Source organism: Lampris incognitus, chromosome 2 (assembly GCF_029633865.1).
Source record: "Lampris incognitus isolate fLamInc1 chromosome 2, fLamInc1.hap2, whole genome shotgun sequence".
In the NCBI taxonomy this organism is placed as follows: Eukaryota; Metazoa; Chordata; class Actinopteri; order Lampriformes; family Lampridae; genus Lampris; species Lampris incognitus.
The window spans coordinates 151,660,069-151,670,311 of NC_079212.1; positions in this window are offsets into that span (position 1 = coordinate 151,660,069).

The window sequence follows — 10,243 nt, forward strand, 5'->3', positions numbered from 1 at the left end:
TCATGAAGCATGTTTACACTACCACATCATGTGTACACTATTAAATGATGTTTACTCTCATAAAGCATGTTTACACTACCACATCATGTGTACACTATTAAATGATGTTTACTCTCATAAAGCATGTTTACACTACCACATCATGTGTCCACTATTAAATGATGTTTACTCTCATAAAGGATGTTTACACTACCACATCATGTGTCCACTATTAAATGATGTTTACTCTCATGAAGCATGTTTACACTACCACATCATGTGTACACTATTAAATGATGTTTACTCTCATAAAGCATGTTTACACTACCACATCATGTGTCCACTATTAAATGATGTTTACTCTCATAAAGGATGTTTACACTACCACATCATGTGTACACTATTAAATGATGTTTACTCTCATAAAGCATGTTTACACTACCACATCATGTGTCCACTATTAAATGATGTTTACTCTCATTAAGCATGTTTACACTACCACATCATGTGTACACTATTAAATGATGTTTACTCTCATAAAGGATGTTTACACTACCACATCATGTGTACACTATTAAATGATGTTTACTCTCATTAAGCATGTTTACACTACCACATCATGTGTCCACTATTAAATGATGTTTACTCTCATAAAGCATGTTTACACTACCACATCATGTGTACACTATTAAATGATGTTTACTCTCATAAAGGATGTTTACACTACCACATCATGTGTCCACTATTAAATGATGTTTACTCTCATGAAGCATGTTTACACTACCACATCATGTGTCCACTATTAAATGATGTTTACTCTCATAAAGGATGTTTACACTACCACATCATGTGTCCACTATTAAATGATGTTTACTCTCATAAAGCATGTTTACACTACCACATCATGTGTACACTATTAAATGATGTTTACTCTCATTAAGCATGTTTACACTACCACATCATGTGTCCACTATTAAATGATGTTTACTCTCATTAAGCGTGTTTACACTACCACATCATGTGTACACTATTAAATGATGTTTACTCTCATAAAGGATGTTTACACTACCACATCATGTGTCCACTATTAAATGATGTTTACTCTCATAAAGGATGTTTACACTACCACATCATGTGTACACTATTAAATGTTTACTCTCATAAAGGATGTTTACACTACCACATCATGTGTCCACTATTAAATGATGTTTACTCTCATAAAGCATGTTTACACTACCACATCATGTGTACACTATTAAATGATGTTTACTCTCATAAAGCATGTTTACACTACCACATCATGTGTCCACTATTAAATGATGTTTACTCTCATAAAGCATGTTTACACTACCACATCATGTGTCCACTATTAAATGATGTTTACTCTCATAAAGCATGTTTACACTACCACATCATGTGTACACTATTAAATGATGTTTACTCTCATAAAGCATGTTTACACTACCACATCATGTGTCCACTATTAAATGATGTTTACTCTCATAAAGCATGTTTACACTACCACATCATGTGTCCACTATTAAATGTTTACTCTCATAAAGCATGTTTACACTACCACATCATGTGTCCACTATTAAATGATGTTTACTCTCATGAAGCATGTTCACACTACCACATCATGTGTCCACTATTAAATGATGTTTACTCTCATGAAGCGTGTTTACACTACCACATCATGTGTACACTATTAAATGATGTTTACTCTCATAAAGCATGTTTACACAACTAAATAATGCTTACATCAGTAACTGACGTTTCCACTTGTAAAGGATGTTAACATCAGTCAAAGTTTACACTAATAAAATGATGTTATCAGTATATCAACACCTTCAAGGGATGTTGATGTTAATGATTTTTCAACAGCTTATATTGCTACTGAGTTCTGATGGTCTACGTGTAAGGCTGATGAACAGAGGGCTGGCTGTGTCACTGTGGATTTAATTAGTTGAACATAAGAGGATTTGATTGGCTGATAAACAGTGCATCCAGTCAACTAATAATCAAATGTTGTGATTGGCTAAATCAAGTCAAGTCAAAGTTATTTTTGTAGAACCTAATTACAATTGACATTTCATTCTGTATGACACATATATGGCCCTTGATTCTGATGAAGAAAATGTCCATGGGAATAAAAGTGGCTAGTAATTTATCTAACTGACAAGTGGAGTGGATTTGATGAGTAAATAGTACATTGAATTGGCTGATAAATAGAGGATTTGATTTGCTGATAAATAGTTAATTCAATTGACTGATAAACAATGGATTTGATTGGCTATGAGGCAAAGTAATACTGACTGGTGAATCTTGGTACTGGATTGGCTCTTTTCCAGATGATCCACTGGACTGTGGTAGGGAGGGGCTGGATCAGGCTCCTTAGAGCCAAAGTAGGCGTCGGTCTCAGCCTGAGGGATTCCCATTCGCTGGATGTAAATGTTTACCAGGAAGTCTAACTTCCTCTCCATAGACAGGACCTGCAGAAGAGGGTGAGGACAGTCGCTGAGAACAAATACTTTCTATTTGCTTTACTTTAACAATACTCTGGGGTAGAACAGGGTAAACCAACTAGTTTGACATTCCTTGAATAGCTAAAGGCCCATGCCCCGTGAAAGTGGTTCTGAGCCGCTCCATGAGTGGTGCGTGTGTTGTAGCCGATACGGAACCATTTTATCCCATGTGTTTATGTCCAATGGCCCAGTGATCCAAGATGGACGTGACTTCCATGGCAATCTTTGCCAGTTCGCAAAATGTACATGCCCAGTCTATTTATGTCAGAGATGATTGCATTTGTGAAGTAGCTGGATAGGTAGTGTGTCAACAGGGTTAGCCAGCATCATTTACAAGAAAGGGAGAAGAGATAGACTAGAAAACTATAGGCCACTTAGTATGTTAAATAATGATTACAAAATATTAGCAAGAGTGTTAGCCAACAGAATCAAAAGAGTTAAAGGAACTGTGGTGGGGCATAGCAGTCACAATAAGCAGCATCAGAGACACTACTGACTTTCTGTAGGGCAACATGGGAGAGATAGCTATCAGTTTAGATTAGAACAAGTTGACCCTTGTTAGGATGGATCAGAAGGATGTATGATAGGGCAGTTAGTTGTATTAAAATCAATGGGATAGTCACAGACACATTTAAGATAGAGAGGTCAGTCAGGCAAGGGTGTCCCCTATCAGCTCTGCTGTATTCCTTGTGGGCAGAACGAATAGCGGCACTACTGAAGGGAAATGGTGGAATCAGGGGAATAGAGCTACCAGGAGGGCAGGTGAGTTTAGTTTATCAGTATGCAGATGACACGACAGTTACAGTGAAGGACAAGGAAGGTGTAGTTGAGGTATTAGATAGTGTAGAGCTGTATGGTAGGGCATCAGGGGCTAAAGTAACATAGATAAGTCAGAAGTTATTTATATAGGGGCAGGTAGAGAAGATTTTGGAATAGGATTAAAAGAAAAGACGGATTACTTCAGGGTGTTAGGTGTGAATTTAGGGATTGAGGATAAGGAAGGGAGAGATATACAGTATGAAGAGATATTGAATGAGATTAGGAAGACACTGGGGTTTTGGAAACTTAGAGGGTTGACGCTGAAAGGGAAGGTGGTGGTTGTGAATGGATTAGTTATGAGTACGATTGTGTATGTAATAAATGTGTTGGATGTGCCTGACAGAGTGTTGAAGGAGGTGGAAAGAATGGTGAGCTGGCTGATATGATAGAGAGAAGGAAGGTAGATATACTGTGTTTGCAAGAGACCAGGTGGAAGGGGAGTAAGGCCAGGAGCATCGGAGATGGGTTCAAACTCTTCTACCATGGTGCGAATGGGAGGAGAAATGGGGTAGGGGTAATTCTGAAGGAAGAGTATGTCAAGAGCGGGCTGGAGGTGAAGAGAGTGTCAGACAGAGTGATGAGTATGAAGCTGGAAATCGAAGGTGTATTGCTGAATGTTATCAGCGCATATGCCCCGCAAGTTGGGTGTGAGATGGATGGAGTGGTGGAGAGGGTACCAAAGGAGGAGGGAGTGGTGATTGGAGCAGACTTCAATGGACATGTTGGTGAAGGGAATAGAGGTGATGAGGAGGTGATGGTAGGTATGGTGTCAAGGAGAGGAAAGTGGAAGGACAGATGGTGGTGGATTTTGTGAAAAGGATGGAAATGGCTGTGACGAATACATATTTCAAGAAGAGGGAGGAACACAGGGTGACGTACAAGAGTGGAGGAAAGTGCACACAGGTGGACTATATCTTATGTAGAAGGCGCCATCTAAAAGGGATTGCAGACTGCAAGGTGGTGACAGGGGAGAACATAGCTAGGCAGCATCGGATGGTGGTCTGTAGGATGACTTTGGAGACCAAGAAGAGGAAGAGAGTGAAGGCAGAGCCAAGGATCAAATGGTGGAAGTTGAAGAAGGAAGACTGTTGTGTGGAGTTCAGGCAGGAGTTAAGACAGGCACTGGGTGGTAGTGAAGAGTTGCCAGATGGCTGGACAACCACTGCAGAAATAGTGAGGGAGACAGCTAGGAAGGTACTTGGTGTGTCATCAGGACAGAGGAAGGAAGACAAGGAGACTTGGTGGTGGAATGAGGAAGTACAGCAAAGTATACAGAGGAAGAGGTTGGCAAAGAAGAAGTGGGATAGTAAGAGAGATGAAGAAAGTAGACAGGAGTACAAGGAGACACAGCGTAAAGTGAAGAGAGAGGTGGCAAAGGCAAAGGAAAAGGTGTATGGTGAGTTGTATGACAGATTAGACACTAAGGAAGGAGAAAAGGACTTGTACTGATTGGCTAGACAGAGGGACCGAGCTGGGAAGGATGTGCAGCAGGTTAGGGTGATGAAGGATAGAGATGGAAATGTGCTGACAAGTGAGGAGAGTGTGCTGAGAAGGTGGAAGGAGTACTTTGAGGGGCTGATGAATGAAGAAAATGAGAGAGAGAGAAGGTTGGAGGATGTGGGGATAGTGAATCAGGAAGTGTGGTGGATTAGAAGAGTTTATAATGAAAGAGGAGAGTTGAGGTGTGAAATGTTTTAAGAGTGTGATGAAAGAGAGGTTAATATGTTGTGTAGTTATGTCAGGGGAGAAGAGTTTGTTGGGGGTTTTGTGGAGGGGAACACTTTTATTGTGATTGGGGAAGAACGGAGAGTGATGTTAGATTTTGGTTAAATGGTATGCTGGGTATATTGGGAGAAGGTGCTGAATATGGAGCTGCCCGGGAAGAGGAGAAGAGGAAGGCCAAAGAGGAGGTTTATGGATGTGGTGAGGGAGGACATGCAGGTGGCTGGTGTGACAGAGGAAGACGCAGAGGACAGGAAGACATGGAAACAGATGATCCGCTGTGGCGCCCCCTAACGGGAGCAGCCGAAAGTAGTAGTAGTAGTAGTAGTAGTAGTAGTAGTGGTGGTAGTAGTAGTAGTAGTAATAGTAGTAGTAGTAGTGGTGGTGGTGTAGTAGTAGTAGTAGTAATAGTAGTAGTAGTAGTAGTGGTGGTAGTAATAGTAGTAGTAGTAATAGTAGTAGTAGTAGTAGTAGTGGTGGTAGTAGTAGTGGTGGTAGTTGTAGTAGTAGTGGTAGTAGTAGTAGTAGTAGTAGTAGTAGTAGTAGTAGTAGTGGTGGTGGTAGTAGTAGTAGTAGTAGTGGTGGTAGTAGTAGTAGTAGTAATAGTAGTAGTAGTAGTGGTGGTAGTAGTAATAGTAGTAGTAGTAGTAGTAATAGTAGTAGTAGTGGTCAGGGCCGTTTCTGTGGGGGTAGCAACAGGAGCAACTGCACCGGGCCCAGGTCTGGAGGGGGGTCCAGAAAAAAAACCAAAAAGCTTTTCTGTGCTGATTCTGCTGTAAGTGCAGTGATTGTTAATTGTGTGTCTCAGCAGTGCAAAGAGGCCCTGTATGTTGCTCCTCCTGGCAGTTTCCCTATTGGCTGATAACCATTTATTTTCAAAACTGTATCAAAAGTTGTGTCGTCATCCCCTCCCCCATGAGTTAGTATAGCCTATGGTGAAGACGTGAAATTCGGTTCTACTAACCAAAAAAATGTCTGGAAACAAATCTGGTTGTAAGAAAAGAAAATGACAGCAACGTAAGGTAGAAAATACAAAAAAAGAGGCAGAAAAGGCAAAGAAGGTATACGGTGCTTGGCTTCACGTTCGGGCAGCAGAACACTTGGACGATACTGTGGATAGCAATGAAGCTAGCACATCCACGGTCCACCACATGTACTAACTCAGCAGCAGAGGATACCGGAGCGGACAGCGATCGTGGCGCGTGTGCTAGCACCTCCACCGCTATCGAGAATACAAACAACCGTCAAGAATGTGTCGAGGAAGAGGGAAGTCACGGAAGTGATGGGGACCGTGAGTCGGACTTATTTGATCCTGCACAGTGGCCAGACAGAATGCATGATGATGACGTCAGAACGGACATGGTCAGAAATAAACCACTGCAGGTGACTGATTTTGATTTCCCTAAAACGGATGGCCGTCGTTTCACACCAGATAATTACACCAGGACAGTCGGTGCCCTAAAAGTACCTCGGTCATGGTTAGTCTACTCAGAGTCTGCCAATGCCGTCTTCTGTTTCTGTTGTAAGTTGTTTGGAACTGACAAAGGGATCTTCACTACTGGGTTTTCAAACTGGGTCACGTTATCAACGAGACTGACTGAACACGAGAATTATCGTTCTCATCTTGAGAATTTTTCAAAGAGGAAAACTCTGGAATTCGCTTCGGCTACTGGCACAACGATGGACAGCCACCAGCAAGCAGAGCTTCTCAGTGAGAGACAACGGTGGCATGAAGTGCTTAGCAGAATTTTGGCTCGCATCATGTTTCTTGCATTACAAAACCTTGCACTTAGAGGAATTGTCGATCGCCTTTACCAAGAAAACAACGGCAATTTTTTAATTTTTTTGGGGGGGGGGGGGTGAGCAATGGTTGCTCCCCGGCCCAGAATAGCATAGGACCGGCCCTGGCAGTGGTGGTAGTAGTGGTGGTGGTGGTAGCAGTAGTAGTGGTGGTGGTAATAGTAGTGGTGGTAGCGGTAGTAGTAGTGGTGGTAGTGGTAGTAGTAGTAGTAGTGGTGGTAGTAGTAGTAATAGTAGTAGTAGTAGTAGTGGTAGTAGTAGTAGTGATGGTGGTAGTAGTAGTAGTAGTGATGGTAGTAGTAGTAGTAGTGGTGGTAGTAGTAGTGGTAGTAGTAGTAGTAGTTGTGGTGGTGGTAGTAGTAGTAGTAGTGGTAGTGGTGGTGGTGGTAGTAGTAGTAGTAGTAGTAGTAGTAGTAGTAGTAGTAGTGATGGTGGTAGTAGTAGTAGTAGTAGTGATGGTGGTAGTAGTAGTAGTAGTAGTGGTGGTGGTAGCAGTAGTAGTGGTGGTGGTAGTAGTAGTAGTAGTAGTAGTGGTGGTGGTAGTAGTAGTAGTAGTAGTAGTAGTAGTAGTAGTTGTGGTGGTAGTAGTAGTAGTAGTAGTGGTAGTGGTGGTGGTGGTGGTGGTGGTAGTAGTAGTAGTAGTAGTAGTAGTAGTGATGGTGGTAGTAGTAGTAGTAGTAGTGGTGGTAGTAGTAGTAGTAGTAGTAGTAGTGGTGGTAGTAGTAGTAGTAGTAGTGGTTGTGGTAGCAGTAGTAGTGGTGGTGGTAGTAGTAGTAGTAGTAGTAGTAGTGGTGGTAGTAGTAGTAGTAGTAGTGGTTGTGGTAGCAGTAGTAGTGGTGGTGGTAGTAGTAGTAGTAGTAGTAGTAGTAGTTGTGGTAGCAGTAGTAGCAGTAGTAGTAGTGGTGGTAGTAGTAGTGGTGGTGGTAGTAGTAGTAGTAGTGGTGGTGGTGGTAGTAGTAGTAGTAGTGGTGGTGGTAGTAGTAGTAGTGGTAGTGGTGGTGGTGGTAGTAGTAGTAGTAGTAGTAGTAGTAGTGGTGGTGGTAGTAGTAGTAGTGGTGGTGGTGGTAGTAGTAGTAGTAGTAGTAGTAGTAGTGGTGGTGGTGGTAGTAGTAGTAGTAGTAGTAGTAGTGGTGGTGGTAGTAGTAGTAGTAGTAGTAGTGGTGGTGGTAGCAGTAGTAGTGGTGGTGGTAGTAGTAGTAGTAGTAGTAGTTGTGGTAGCAGTAGTAGTAGTAGTAGTAGTGGTGGTGGTAGTAGTAGTAGTGGTAGTAGTGGTGGTGGTAGTAGTAGTGGTAGTAGTGGTGGTGGTAGTAGTAGTGGTAGTGGTGGTAGTAGTAGTAGTAGTACTGGTAGTAGTAGTAGTAGTGGTGGTAGTAGTAGTGGTGTTGGTAGTAGTAGTAGTGGTGGTAGTAGAAGGGTAGGGTGTGGGCTAAGACTGTATCGGAGATGGTATATAGTATGTATGTGTATTTTTGGTTTGATTTGCTGGGGGTCTGTAGGCTGGAAGCCGTGCAGGTTACCTCGCTGTTTTCTGTCTTGTCTGAGTTTTAATTATTCATTCTTATCCTGTTTGATTCTGTAGAGTCCCATGTGCTGGAGATCTTTGGTTTCGCTGTTGGTTTAAAATATGTATGTTGTTTTTTTTTCTAGAAAAGAAAAACAAGTAGGTAGGAAGGCTAGATTTCCTGCTGAAGATTGTGGGTTTAAACACCGGTTGGGACAAGTCTCCAGTATGAGTCTGTGGCTTAGGCGTCTAATGCTATACAAGCTAACTACTCAGAAGTACGTCACTTTTGATAAAAGGGTCTGCTAAATGAAATTACAAGTTGAAGTGCCAAAATACACTATCTTGAATTGTGGATGTATGTATACACAATAAAGACATAGAAAATCAATATATCATATGATCTATAAGAAAATAGCAATTTCCCCCATTGAAAGTAATCACAATTATATGGTCATACACACCCACATACATCCATAGTCTCACCCAGGTGGTGCTGCACATTGGTGGTGCTTGAGGTGAGTTTCCCCCCTTCAATGTGAAGTGCTGTGGGTGTCTAGATAATGCACTGCATAAATGTAAGCCATTTTAGTTATTATTATTATCATTATTATTATTATTATTAGCTATTGTTGTTATTATTAGTTATTGTTGTTATTATTAATTATTATTGTTATTATTATTAGTTGTTGTTGTTATTATTAATTATTATTGTTATTATTATTATTATTATTATTATTCAGCACAGACATGTTTCCTTATAGTGTGCGGTAAGAATATATCCCGGCTGACCTTTTCACCCTTCTCTAACCCTGTTTGCACCATTATTTTCATTCAACCGAGTCCAGTGCTGTGGACTAGCCATTTGGATGTTTGTATGATTAGCATGCACATATTAAAAACAACACTAATGCTCATATTTCAAATGAACAACCTATATAAAGTTAAGTCACTCTAAATGAGCCTGGAATTGAGATTTAAAATCAACTAGAGAGAGTGATGGACCAGCATGATTGTTGACTAGAATGCAGCTCACACAGCATGGAGGACAGGAACAACCTTGGCACTGCTGCATTGCTGCAAGGTGACCAACTCGTCTTGTAATGAGATGTTGGTGTATGTTGCTTTTATCACGCGTCCGTAACGCTGCTGTGACACCGCATATGCACTCCAGTGATGTTTGCTGTGGGCAGATTGTCAAGTAGCACCTCGTTTCATGACTTGTCTGTTTCCTCTGATTTTGGGGAGACAAAGGCATGCTCCAGAAAGAATCTGTCATGCTCTTGCTCATCCTTTAGATAGCTCAGTGATAATGAGTTGCTTGAAAAGTAAAGATTGACATTTCTCAAAAAAGAAAAAATTTCACTGGGGAGGCCCTAAAAATATTTATCTCAATGATGATGTTAACCTCTTCCTTTCAAAAGTTTGATTTTCTCCTCTCATTTTAAAAATTACCTGTCTGAACTGAGTAGATAGTAAGTATATATATCCAATCAATTGAGTCTGTAGCACAGATGGAATTCATTCCATCACTTTGGGTTCAGGTGAGAGAAAGTCTGAACCTAGAGCTAAGACTTTTAGAAGTGGAGATAGACAGTAGACTGTACATATTACCACATTTAGACAGTGGATTATACATATCACTATGGAGAGACAGTAAACACTACCGATTACTACAGTATCCTTCCAGAAGTAGAATGAGGAAATTTTAGATGTACTGAGACAGCAGGAACAGGGAACTGTCACAATGTGGTCAGAAAATGAGAGTTGATAATCGCATCAGTGAATGTCCTCATTCATCCAGGTCATGGTTATCCAAAGGAATTGAATCGAGTGCAACTGGACTTGGTATATATCCATGAAGATGTTTCGCCTCTCATCCAAGAGGCTTCATCAG